We start from the raw sequence: 14,751 nt of genomic DNA on the forward strand, positions 1-14,751 counted from the left end.
TTAAAAACATTAACAAATATTGCAAAACATTAAAAAATATAGCAAAACATTAACAAATATGACAAAGCATTAACAAAAATTACAAAACATTAAACAATATTACAAAACATTAACAAATATAACAAAACTTAACAAATATTACAAAACATTAACATATATGACAAAACATTAACAAATATGACAAAACATAACAAATATTACAAAACATTAACAAATATTACAAAACATTAACAAATATTACAAAACATTACCAAATATTTCAAAAAATTTACAAATATTACAAAACATAAAAAAATATTTTAAACATTAACAAATATTTCAAAACATTAACAAATATAACAAAACATTAACAAATATTTAAAAACATTCACTAATATCGTCAAATATTAACAAATATTTCCAAACATTAACAAATATTTCAAAACATTAACAAATATTACAAAACATTAACACATATTATAAAACATTATCCAATATTACAAAACATACACAAATGTTACAAAACATTAACAAATATTACAAAATATTAACAAATATAACAAAACATTACCAAATATAACAAAACGTAAACAAATAATACAAAACATAAACAAATATTACAAAACATTTACAAATATTAGTAAACATTACCAAATATTATAAAGCATTAAAAATATTACAAAAACTTAACAAATATTACAAAACATAATCAAATATTACAAAACATTAACAAATATTACCAAACATAAACAAATATTAAAAAAATTAACAAATATTACAAAACATTAACACATATTTCAAAACATTAACAAATATTGCAAAACATTAACAAATACTACAAAACAATAACAAATATTACACAACATTAACAAATATTACAAAACATAACAAATGTTACAAAACATGAACAAATATTTCAAAACCTAAACAAATATTACAAAACATTAACAAATATTACAAAACATTAACAAATATTACAAAACATTAACACATATTACAAAACATTAATAAATATTACAAAACATTAAAAAATATTTCAATAAATTAACAAATATTGCAAAACATTAGCAAATATTTCAAAACATTAACAAATATTGCAAAACATTAATAAATATTTAAAAACAATAACAAATATTACAAAACATTAACAAATATTACAAAACATTCACAAATATTACAATACATTAACAAATATTACAAAACATTTACAAATATTACAAACCATTAACAAATATTACAAAACATTAACAAATATTACAAAACATTAACAAATGTTACAAAACATTAACAAATGTTACAAAACATTAACAAATGTTACAAATCATTAACAAATATTCAAAAGATTAACAAATATTACAAAAAATTTACAAATATTACAAAATATTAAAAAATATTTCAAAACATTAACAAATATTTAAAAAAATATACAAATATTACAAAACATTAACAAATAGTGTAAAACATTTACAAATATAAAAAACATTAACAAATATTACAAAACATTTACAAATATTACAAAACATTAACAAATGTTACAAAACATAAACACATGTTACAAACATTTACAAATGTTACAAAACATTCACAAATATTTCAAAACATTAAAAAATATTAAAAAACATTTACAAATATTACAAAACATTAACAAATATTTCAAAACATTAACAAATATTTCAAAACATTAACAAATATATCAAAACATTAGTAAATATTACAAAACATTAACAAATATTACAAAACATTTAAAAATATAGCAAAAGATTAACAAATATGAAAAAGCATTAACAAATATTACAAAACATTAACAAATATTTCAAAACATTTACAAATATAACAAAAATTACCAAATATAACAAAACATAAACAAATATTACAAAACATTAACAAATATTACAAAACATTAATAAATATTACAAAACACTAAAAAATATTTCAATAAATTAACAAATATTGCAAAACCTTAACAAATATTTCAAAACATTAGCAAATATTTCAAAAAATTAACAAATATTGCAAAACATTAATAAATATTTACAAACAATAACAAATATTACAAAACATTAACAAATATTACAAAACATTCACAAATATTACAAAACATTAACAAATATTACAAAACATTAACAAATACTTAAAAAAATTAACACATATTACAAAACATTTACACATATTATAAAACATTAACAAATATTACAAAAAGTTTACAAATATTACAAAACATTAATAAGTATTACAAAACATTTTCAAATATTACAAAACATTAACAAATATTACAAGACATTTACAAATATTTAAAAACTTTAACAAGTATTACACAACATAAACAAATATTACAAAACATTGACAGATATTTCAAAACATTTACAAATATAACAAAACATTAACAAATATTACAAAACATTAACAAATATTAAAAAACATTAACAAATATTACAAAACATTAACAAATATAAGAAAACATTAACAAATATGACAAAACATTAACAAGAATTACAAAACATTAATAAGTATTACAAAACATTAACAAATATTTCAAAGTATTAACAAGTATTACAAAACATTAACAAATATTTCAAAACATTAACAAATATTACAAAACGTTAACAAATATTACAAAACATTTACAAATATTACAAAACATTAACAAATATTACAAAGCATAAACAAATATTACAAAACACTAACAAATATTACAAAACATTAACAAATATTATAAAACATTAACAAATATTACAAATAGTTTACAAATATTACAAAACATTGACAAGTATTACAAAACATTAACAAATATTAAAAAACATTAACAAATATGATAAAACATTAACAGATAGTACAAAACATTAACAAATATTACAAAACATTAACAAATATTACAAAACATTAACAAATATTTCAAAACATTAACAAATATTAGAAAAAATTAACAAATATTACAAAACATTTACAAATATTACAAAACATAAACAAATATTACAAAAAATTAACAAATATTACAAAACATGTACAAATATTACAAAACATTAACAAATATTACAAAACATTTACAAATATTACCAAACATGTAAAAATATTAGAAAACATGAACAACTATAACAAAACATTAACAAATATAACAAAGCATTAACAAATATTACAAAACATTAACAAATATTACAAAACATACAATAATATTTCAAAACATTAACAAATATTTCAAAACATTTACAAATATTAGAAAAAATTAACAAATATTACAAAACATTTACAAATATTACAAAACATTAACAAATATTTCAAAATATTTACAAATATTACAAAACATTAACAAATATTTCAAAACATTAACAAATATTACAAAACGTTAACAAATATTACAAAACATAAACAAGAATTACAAAACATTAACAAATATTTCAAAACATTAACAAATATTACAAAACATTTACGAAGTTTACAAAACATTAACAAGAATTACAAAGCATTAACAAATATTTCAAAACATTTACAAATATTAGAAAAAATTAACAAATATTACAAAACATTTACAAATATTACAAAACATTACCAAATATTACAAAGCATTAACAATGTTTCAAAATATTTACAAATATTACAAAACATTAACAAATATTACAAAACATTAACAAATATTACAAAACATTAACAAATATGACAAAACATTAACAAGAATTACAAAACATGAACAAGTATTAAAAAACATTAACAAATATATCAAAGTATTAACAAGTATTACAAAACATTAACAAATATTTCAAAAGATTAACAAATATTACAAAACGTTAACAAATATTACAAAACATTAACAAATATTACAAAACATTAACAAATATTACGAAGCATTAACAAATATTACAAAACACTAACAAATATTACAAAACATTAACAAATATTATAAAACATTAACAAATATTACAAAAAGTTTACAAATATTACAAAACATTAATAAATATTACAAAACATTTTCAAATATTACAAAACATTAACAAATATTACAAGACATTTACAAATATTTCAAAACATTAACAAGTATTACACAACATAAACAAATATTACAAAACATTAACAAATATTATAAAACATTAACAAATATTACAAAAAGTTTACAAATATTACAAAACATTAACAAATATTACAAAACATTAACAAATATTTCAAAACATTAACAAATATTAGAAAACATTAACAAATATGACAAAACATTAACAAGAATTACAAAACATGAACAAGTATTACAAAACATTAACAAATATTTCAAAGTATTAACAAGTATTACAAAACATTAACAAATATTTCAAAAGATTAACAAATATTACAAAACGTTAACAAATATTACAAAACATTAACAAATATTTCAAAACATGAACAAATATTAGAAAAAATTAACAAATATTACAAAACATTTACATATATTACAAAACATTAACAAATATTACAAAAAATTAACAAATATTACAAAACATGTACAAATATTACAAAGCATTAACAAATATTACAAAACATTTACAAATATTACAAAACATGTACAAATATTACCAAACATGAACAACTATAACAAAACATTAACAAATATGACAAAACATTAACAAATATTACAAAACATTAACAAATATTACAAAGCATTAACTAATATTACAAAACATTTACAAATATTACAAAACGTTAACAAATATTACAAAACATTTACAAATATTACAAAACATCAACAAATATTACAGAACATTAACAAATATTACAAAACATTAACAAATATGACAAAACATAAACAAATATTATAAAACATTAACAAATATTACAAAAAGTTTACAAATATTACAAAAAATTAATAAATATTACAAAACATTTTCAAATATTACAAAACATTAACAAATATTACAAGACATTTACAAATATTTAAAAACATTAACAAATATGACAAAATATTCACAAATATTACGAAACTTTAACAAATATTACAAAACATTAAAACATATGACAATGCATTAACAAATATTACACAACATTAACAAATATTACAAAATTTTAACAAATATAACAAAACATTAACAAATATTACAAAACATTAACAAATATTACAAAGCATTAACAAATATTACAAAACATTAACAAATATTACAAAACATATCCAAATATTACAAAACATTAACAAATATTTCAAAACATGAACAAATATTAGAAAACATTAACAAATATTACAAAACATTTACAAATATTTTAAAACATTGACAAATATTACAAAACATTAACAAATATTTCAAAATATTTACAAATATTACAAAACATTAACAAATATTTCAAAACATTAACAAATATTACAAAACGTTAACAAATATTACAAAACATAAACAAGAATTACAAAACATTAACACATATTTAACAACATTAACAAATATTACAAAACATTTACGAAGTTTACAAAACATTAACAAAATTACAAAACATTAACAAATATTACAAAACATTAACAAATATTACGAAATATTACAAATATTACAAAACATTTACAAATATTTCAAAATATTAACAAATATTAGAAAAAATTAACAAATATTACAAAACATTAACAAATATTACAAAACATTAACAAATATGACAAAACATTAACAAGAATTACAAAACATGAACAGGTATTACAAAACATTGACAAATTTTACAAAAACTTTACAAATATTACAAAACTTTAACAAATATTGTTAGAACTTTAACAAATATTACAAAACATTAACAAATATTACAAAACATTAACAAATATTACAAAACATACAATAATATTTCAAAACATTAACAAATATTTCAAAACATTTACAAATATTAGAAAAAATTAACAAATATTACAAAACATTTACAAATATTACAAAACATTAACAAATATTACAAAGCATTAACAATGTTTCAAAATATTTACAAATATTACAAAACATTAACAAATATTACAAAACATTAACAAATATTTCAAAACATTAACAAATATTAGAAAACATTAACAAATATGACAAAACATTAACAAGAATTACAAAACATGAACAAGTATTACAAAACATTAACAAATATTTCAAAGTATTAACAAGTATTACAAAACATTAACAAATATTTCAAAAGATTAACAAATATTACAAAACGTTAACAAATATTACAAAACATTAACAAATATTTCAAAACATGAACAAATATTAGAAAACATTAACAAATATGACAAAACATTTACAAATATTTTAAAACATTGACAAATATTACAAAACATTAACAAATATTTCAAAATATTTACAAATATTACAAAACATTAACAAATATTAAAAAACATAAACAAATATTACAAAACGTTAACAAATATTACAAAACATAAACAAGAATTACAAAACATTAACAAATATTTCAAAACATTAACAAATATTACAAAACATTTACGAAGTTTACAAAACATTAACAAGAATTACAAAACATTAACAAATATTACAAAACATTAACAAATATTACGAAATATGACAAATATTACAAAACATTTACAAATATTTCAAAACATTAACAAATATTAGAAAAAATTAACAAATATTACAAAACATTAACAAATATTACAAAACATTAACAAATATTTCAAAACATTTACAAATATTAGAAAAAATTAACAAATATTACAAAACATTTACAAATATTACAAAACATCAACAAATATTACAAAGCATTAACAATGTTTCAAAATATTTACAAATATTACAAAACATTAACAAATATTACAAAACATTAACAAATATTACAAAACATTAACAAATATTTCAAAACATTAACAAATATTAGAAAACATTAACAAATATGACAAAACATTAACAAGAATTACAAAACATTAACAATATTACAAAACATTAACAAATATTTCAAAGTATTAACAAGTATTACAAAACATTAACAAATATTTCAAAAGATTAACAAATATTACAAAACGTTAACAAATATTACAAAACATTAACAAATATTACAAAACATTAACAAATATTACAAAGCATTAACAAATATTACAAAACACTAACAAATATTACAAAACATTAACAAATATTATAAAACATTAACAAATATTACAAAAAGTTTACAAATATTACAAAACATTAATAAATATTACAAAACATTTTCAAATATTACAAAACATTAACAAATATTACAAGACATTTACAAATATTTAAAAAATTAACAAGTATTACACAACATAAACAAATATTACAAAACATTGACAGATATTTCAAAACATTTACAAATATAACAAAACATTAACAAATATTACAAAACATTAACAAATATTAAAAAACATTAACAAATATTACAAAACATTAACAAATATTAGAAAACATTAACAAATATGACAAAACATTAACAAGAATTACAAAACATTAACAAGTATTACAAAACATTAACAAAAATTTCAAAGTATTAACAAGTATTACAAAACATTAACAAATATTTCAAAACATTAACAAATATTACAAAACGTTAACAAATATTACAAAACATTAACAAATATTACAAAACATTAACAAATATTACAAAGCATTAACAAATATTACAAAACACTAACAAATATTACAAAACATTAACAAATATTATAAAACATTAACAAATATTACAAAAAGTTTACAAATATTACAAAAAATTAATAAATATTACAAAAATTTTCAAATATTACAAAACATTAACAAATATTACAAAACATTTCCAAATATTTAAAAACATGAACAAGTATTACACAACATAAACAAATATTACAAAACATTGACAAATATTTCAAAACATTTACAAATATAACAAAACATTAACAAATATTACAAAACATTAACAAATATTAAAAAACATTAACAAATATTACAAAACATTAACAAATATTACAAAACATTTACAAATATTACAAAACATTAACAAATATTTCAAAACATTACCAAATATTACAAAACATTAACACATATTACAAAACATTAACAAATATTTCAAAACATTAACAAATATTACAAAACAGTTACAAATGTTACAAAACATTTACAAATATTACAAAACATTGACAAGTATTACAAAACATATCCAAATATTAAAAAACATTAACAAATATGATATAATAATTAACAGATAGTACAAAACATTAACAAATATTACAAAACAGTAACAAATATTTCAAAACATAAACAAATTTTACAAAACATTAACAAATATTACAAAACATTAACAAATATTACAAAACATTAACAAATATGACAAAAACTTAACAAATATTACAAAACATTAACAAATATTACAAAACATTAACAAGAATAACAAAACATGCACAAATATTACAAAACATTAACAAATTTTACGAAACATTAACAAATATTACAAAATATTAACAAATATTACAAAACATTAACAAATATTACAAAACATTAACAAATATTTCAAAACATTAACAGATATTTCAAAACATTAACAAATATTAGAAAAAATTAACAAATATTACAAAACATTTACAAATATTACAAAACATTAACAAATATTACAAAACATTTACAAATATTACAAAAAATTAACAAATATTACAAAACATGTACAAATATTACAAAGCATTAACAAATATTACAAAACATTTACAAATATTACAAAACATGTACAAATATTACAAAACATGAACAACTATAACAAAACATTAACAAATATTACAAAGCATTAACTTATATTACAAAACATTTACAAATATTACAAAACGTTAACAAATATTACAAAACATTGACAAATATTACAAAACATCAACCAATATTACAAAACATTAACAAATATTACAAAACATTAACAAATATGACAAAACATAAACAAATATTACAAAACGTTAACAAATATTACAAAACATCACCAAATAATTCTAAACATTAACAAATATTACAAAACCTGTACAAATATCATTAAACATTAACAAATATTACAAAACATTAACAAATATTACGAAACATTAACAAATATGACAAAACATTAACAAATATTACGAAACTTTAACAAATATTACCAAACATTAACAAATATTTCAAAACATTAACACATATTACAAAACATGTACAAAAATTCTTGTCTTTTAATTGGATTTGAAATTAATTTGTGAATTTTCATACCTGCGCTCGAAAAACATTTCGTCGTTAAGTTTCTTAGATTCTTTCTACTTTAGACTGTTACTTAGTGAGTACGCTGATGCCTAAGACATTTTTTTTTTTTTTTTGTAATGGATAGTAGAAAACACATTGCGGATGCGTTATTGGCAGCTCCTGTTACTCTCGCTTCTTCTTATTTGTTCCTCAGTCCTCATTTTTTAATGAGTGATTTTTCTGACAAAGGGAGAAGAGAAAGCTGTTTTCTAGGTTGGTTGTATTTTTCGCGAACAGTTGGCAGAGATGGCGGAAATTTTCTTTTTTTATGTCTATCCATGTAGCCATGTCACTAGTAAGGGTGCTGGAGGTAAACGTTTTGTCTGGGCTGACGTTATCCGCCTGATAGTCAGGGACCCGAACCTTGGATTAACCACTAAGGAGGCTGTCCTATCAGCAGGTGCAAAGTACTGGGGCTGCTGTATTGCCATTTGGTGAATGGATTCTGGACCATGCAGTAGCTTCTGATGTGGCCTCTCGATGCCATACTAGTAGGTAATTGTTATGGCTTTACCTTATCGTCAGCTACAAATAAAAAAAAAAAATTCTTCGTTTCTTTTTCTCTCTTAGTTTCCCCTCTCTGTCCTGCTCTAAGTAAATCTGACGACTTAGTCCACAAATTCCAAAATTTCATCATGACAAGTGTCAAGAAAAAATACACGATTACACCTGGTTCTCCAACTTCCAACGTAGACCCCCACTACCATGTCTCCTTCTCCAACATCAGGCGTCTACGTTCTAACCTTCCAGAGGTTGAAACCCAATTACAGGAGACTAAACCAGACCTTTTATTTTTAAGCGAAACTGGCATTGGACAGGCTACTTCACTAGAAGAGTTCGCAATTAAAGGATACTCTAACTTAACTTCTAAATCTGACCCCCAAAATCGCCATGGGCATGGAATATGTGCCTATATTAAAGAGAGCTTTCCATGTGGTAGGGACATCTCCAGGGAAGATCCTAACTTACCCTATATGTGCTTCCGGGTTGCTTTAGCTCACACTACTGCATTTATATTTACTCTTTATCGCCCCCATAACAGCGGAGTTACTATCTTTCAAAGCATATCTGAGAAAATTGACCAAGTCCTATCTGCTTATCCTTCAGCTAACATTCACGTATGTGGAGACTTCAATGTTCACAACGTCGAATGGTTGACCCACTCAAACAAGACCGATTATGAGGGGAGGTTCTGTCATGATTTCTCCATTGCTTATGGCCTCACTCAGATTGTTCAGGAACCCACCTGTGTGCCTGACAATGACGGCCAGTATGCGAGCCTACTAGACCTTTTTCTCACAACTTGCCCTGAACTATGTTCAGTTTCTGTTCTGTCGCCTCTTGGATCTTCCGACCACTCTGTTGTATCAATTAAGATAAAAATGAAATGTAATAAGTCCCCAGATGTACCTCTCCATCGTACAGTATATCGATACACTAAGGCTGACTGGGATAGCTTCCGTACATTTATATCTGATCTACCTCTGCATTCCATGGTTAAAAAGGATGTGTCCTCTATAGTATTAGACCTGACGGAATGGTTAATTGTAGGTATTGACCGTTTCATACCCTCGAAAAAGTTTCAGCAAAAACCTTACAGCCAGCCATGGTTCTCTCCAGAATGTGCTGCTACCATTGCGAACAGAAATCACTTTTCCACCGTTTCCAACGTAATAGATGTATGGAAACTAAAGCCGCTTTCAGGACTGCCAGAAACCATTGTAAGAAAGTAATAAAGAATGCAAGAGAGTTGTATGCTCAATCTGTTAAGTCCAAAGTAGCTGAGCAGTGGCTTGGTTCCCACCAGTTTTGGCAAATAGCAAACAGAATCCTGAGCAGAAGCGTGTGCTCCATCCCAACTATTATCAATGGACCTGAGGTAATCTCGTCAGCATCAGACAAAGCCAAACTCTTTGTCAAGAACTTTGCAGCTAATTCTACCCTTTGCGATCAAGGCCGCGAACCCCCAATATTTCCTCCTGTATCAGAAAACACACTATGTGATATACATATATCTGTACGTGATGTTGCCAAGCTAATCAAAAACCTTGATTCCAGTAAAGCAACTGGCCCAGACGGTATTCCAATTATAGTACTCAAAAAATTTCAACCTGAACTAGCGCCCATACTTACAAAACTGTTTAAACGTTGTCTTAAGGAGAATAGTTTCCCATCTCTCTCGAAAATCTCATCCGTATGCCCTGTATTTAAGAATTCCGGTGATCGCTCATCCCCCTCTCAGTACAGGCCAATAAGTCTCCTGTGCGTCATGAGTAAGTTGCTGGAATCTGTGTTAAATACAGAAGTAATCAACCATCTCAACAAAAATAACCTTCTTAGTGACACTCAATATGGTTTCCGTTCTGCTAGATCTACAGCAGATGTGCTTACAGTTATATCTCATAGGATTAGCAAATCTCTCGACGGAGACAACCTTCTAGGGCAATTGCTCTTGACATATCAAAGGCCTTTGATAGGGTATGGCACAAAGGTTTACTTCATAAGATCTCTAGCTATGGTATTGCTGGAAATGTCTTCTCAATTATTAAATCATTTCTTTCTGATAGGTTCATAAGAGTAGTAGTTGAGGGGCAAAAATCAGAAGCTCACAGTATTAATGCCGGTGTCCCTCAGGGGTCGAGCCTGGGCCCAACTCTTTTCCTGATCTGCATTAATGATCTTCCAAATCACATCCTTACATCATTTGTAGACATTTATGCTGACAACACTACCATTTATGGTAGCACATCTAAGACAGTAAACGACCAAGTTCTCTCCGATTCTCTCTCCTCTGATCTTGAGCACATAGTACAATGGGGAAAGGAGTGGCTGGTTACTTATAATGCATCTAAAACCAAGCTTCTCTCTTTACATCATCAACATTCTGATCCACATCTGGCATCAATTGAAATGAATGGCTCTCGTCTTCAGGAGGCCTCAAGTTTTGACAAGCTTCTTGGCTTGACCATTACTCCTGATCTTAAATGGAACACGTACATCAAATCTGTTGCCAAGGCCGCTGGAAAGATGGTGGGATCTTTCTATTGATCCGGTAGATATCTCACTGCCGATGCTATTCTCTATCTATATAAGAGCCAGATACGTTCAAGGATGGAATACTGTTGGCACATCTGGGCAGGAACTGCTAGAAAGGACTTGTCCTGCCTTGATAGAGTTCAAAATAGACTTCGTAGCCTCGTAGATGTCCTTTTCACTTCCTTGCAACCTCTATCTCACAGAAGAGATGTTGCAAGTTTGTCTCTGATGTATCGTTATTTTCATTGAAAGTGTTCGACTGAGCTTCAATCTATGGTCCCCCCTCGCCAAACTTTCACAAGAAACACTCGTCTAGCTGTAAACACTATCAATAATTCCCCCCACTCTTTATCTGTGCCTAAACCTAAACGTAGATTCCATGAACAAAGCTTCTTTCTTAGAACTGCACGCCTGTGGAATTGTCTTCTGTTTTCCTACTTATTAGTCGTACAATATGGTTGTCTTCAAGTCTAACGTAAATAAGTTCTTGTTGAGCCGTTCCATATAAGTTATCAAATTTACCAAATTTTCATTACTAATGATTACTATATTGTCCAATTTCTACTGTACACTCTTTAACCCTTATCCTTGAGTGGCCTCTTGGCCTTGATAATGTGGTGATGCCTATGTAAAAAAAAAAAAAAAAAAAAGACAGTCTGCAACTTACTCTCTGCCTGATTGTAAAATTAAACTTGGCTATAAATTCGAGTCTACTAGTAAATCCTTACACCTTTGGGGGGGTGTTTGTTTCCATTGAAGGACATGGACATTTTGCCAACATTAAAATGTAAGTGTATTTCTAAAAATCTATTCTAAACATTTTAACTGTTTTATAGATTAAAAAAAGAATTACTATTTTTATAACTTTTGATTATTTTTTCATATTTAAACTGATAATATATAAGAACTTACAAGTAGTAGTAGTAGTATATTGAGTTTCTCGGTTACTCTTCTAAAATAAAACAAGATTCTATTGTTAACGCCTTAAAAAACTTGGTGGAAAGATAAACTAACAAATAAAACAATTATTTAAGAATTTAATGTGGAGATCCGCTTCAATATTAATTGGACTAAAATGATTTTTCATTTTTGAGACATTGTAGCATTTTAGAAGACTAACCAAAAATTATTATTTTTCTCATGGAAATAAATTCTCTAAGTTTTTGTTTTTTTTATGCGATTATGCATAGTTTTACAACCTTGTCTGTCAGACTTCGGATTAGTGAATATTTCTACAATGTTAGAGTAGCCTAGAAATGATGATTATTCATCATTTTGGGTTAAATTAATGTACAAAAGTTTAAATTTAACAAAGCCGATAGCCATTAGTCGCGTGCTCTCGTGAAATGAATGAATGCGTGAATGTAGGATTGGCATTAAATTCTTAAAGATAAACTAAAATGACCAAAAAATGGGCTGAAATGACTTAAATAAATAAAAAGTAAATGACTTAGAATGACTTTAATGAACTTAAGGATTAATTGAATGACCTTAAGAATGACTTGAATGCTTAAAAAATAACTGGAATCCTTCAAAAACAACTTGAATGATCTGGAGAATGACTTGAATGGCTTTGAGACTGACTGGTTGTAAAGTGGGTAATCATTTTACATTAAATTAATACAGAAAAGTGATCCCCCACTTTATATGACAAAGTTACAAACATAAGTACAGCATGTAGTAAGAACAGATACTACACTTTGAGATATTAAATCCTTTATTCATGTTAAAAATACATTGAAAATCAACAATGAACAAAAAACTTAGGCACATGTGAGGGTCGTTGGTCATCCTTGTCACTCCAGAACTAAACAAAATCAAAAGTTTCTCCCAGCTAGTATCTTCTTTCACCATAATACCGCATTCACCCTTTCGTACTGGGGGACGTCCTACTTAATTCCCAATTTTTAAAACATTTTTTATTGATGTGTAAAAAACAAAAAAGATAACAATAAAAATGGTACAATAATTCATTTGTGTCGAGGGGGGGGAAGAAAAAACAAAAAGTGACTAGTAGGACCCTCCCAACCCCGTCTAGTTGATAGACTGCCCGTTCCACTAGGTTTGTAGAAGGAACCTCGCTTCTGCGGGTCAGTCTCTAAGTGAGGATGCCCTTTAGATGGGGTTGAATGGAGAAAAGAAAATTTTGTGGGTAAGGAATGGGGGTTAGTTTGTATTTCTTTCTCTCCAAGATGGGTGAAATTTAGAAGAAGGGGTGAAAACAAAAATTGCAAGTAGGAGGGGGTGGGGATCTTGGAGGCTTCCTAATCGGGGAGGGATGGAACACACACTCAGCTACCTGAGAGGCTACTTGTTTAATTTTACTTTTATGGAACTGTGCATTCCACACCTAGGCAGGGAACACGTATTCAAATCTGGCTCCTCTTCGTATGCACAGACTTGCTACATGCATCCATCTTCTGTCAAATGCCACGTGATGCAGCCTTCTTCTATTACATCTGATCTTCACCCGTAGTTGGTGTTTAAAGAAAGCAATCAGATCCTGATCAGAAAAAGACAACACTCCCCGGCAAACCTTGCAAACGTGACGTCCAAATCACCATTCTCAACACTGCCAGGATCGTAACGTAGACTA

The sequence above is a fragment of the Euprymna scolopes genome, chromosome 2, assembly GCF_053919585.1.
Source record: "Euprymna scolopes isolate OS-2025 chromosome 2, ASM5391958v1, whole genome shotgun sequence".
In the NCBI taxonomy this organism is placed as follows: Eukaryota; Metazoa; Mollusca; class Cephalopoda; order Sepiida; family Sepiolidae; genus Euprymna; species Euprymna scolopes.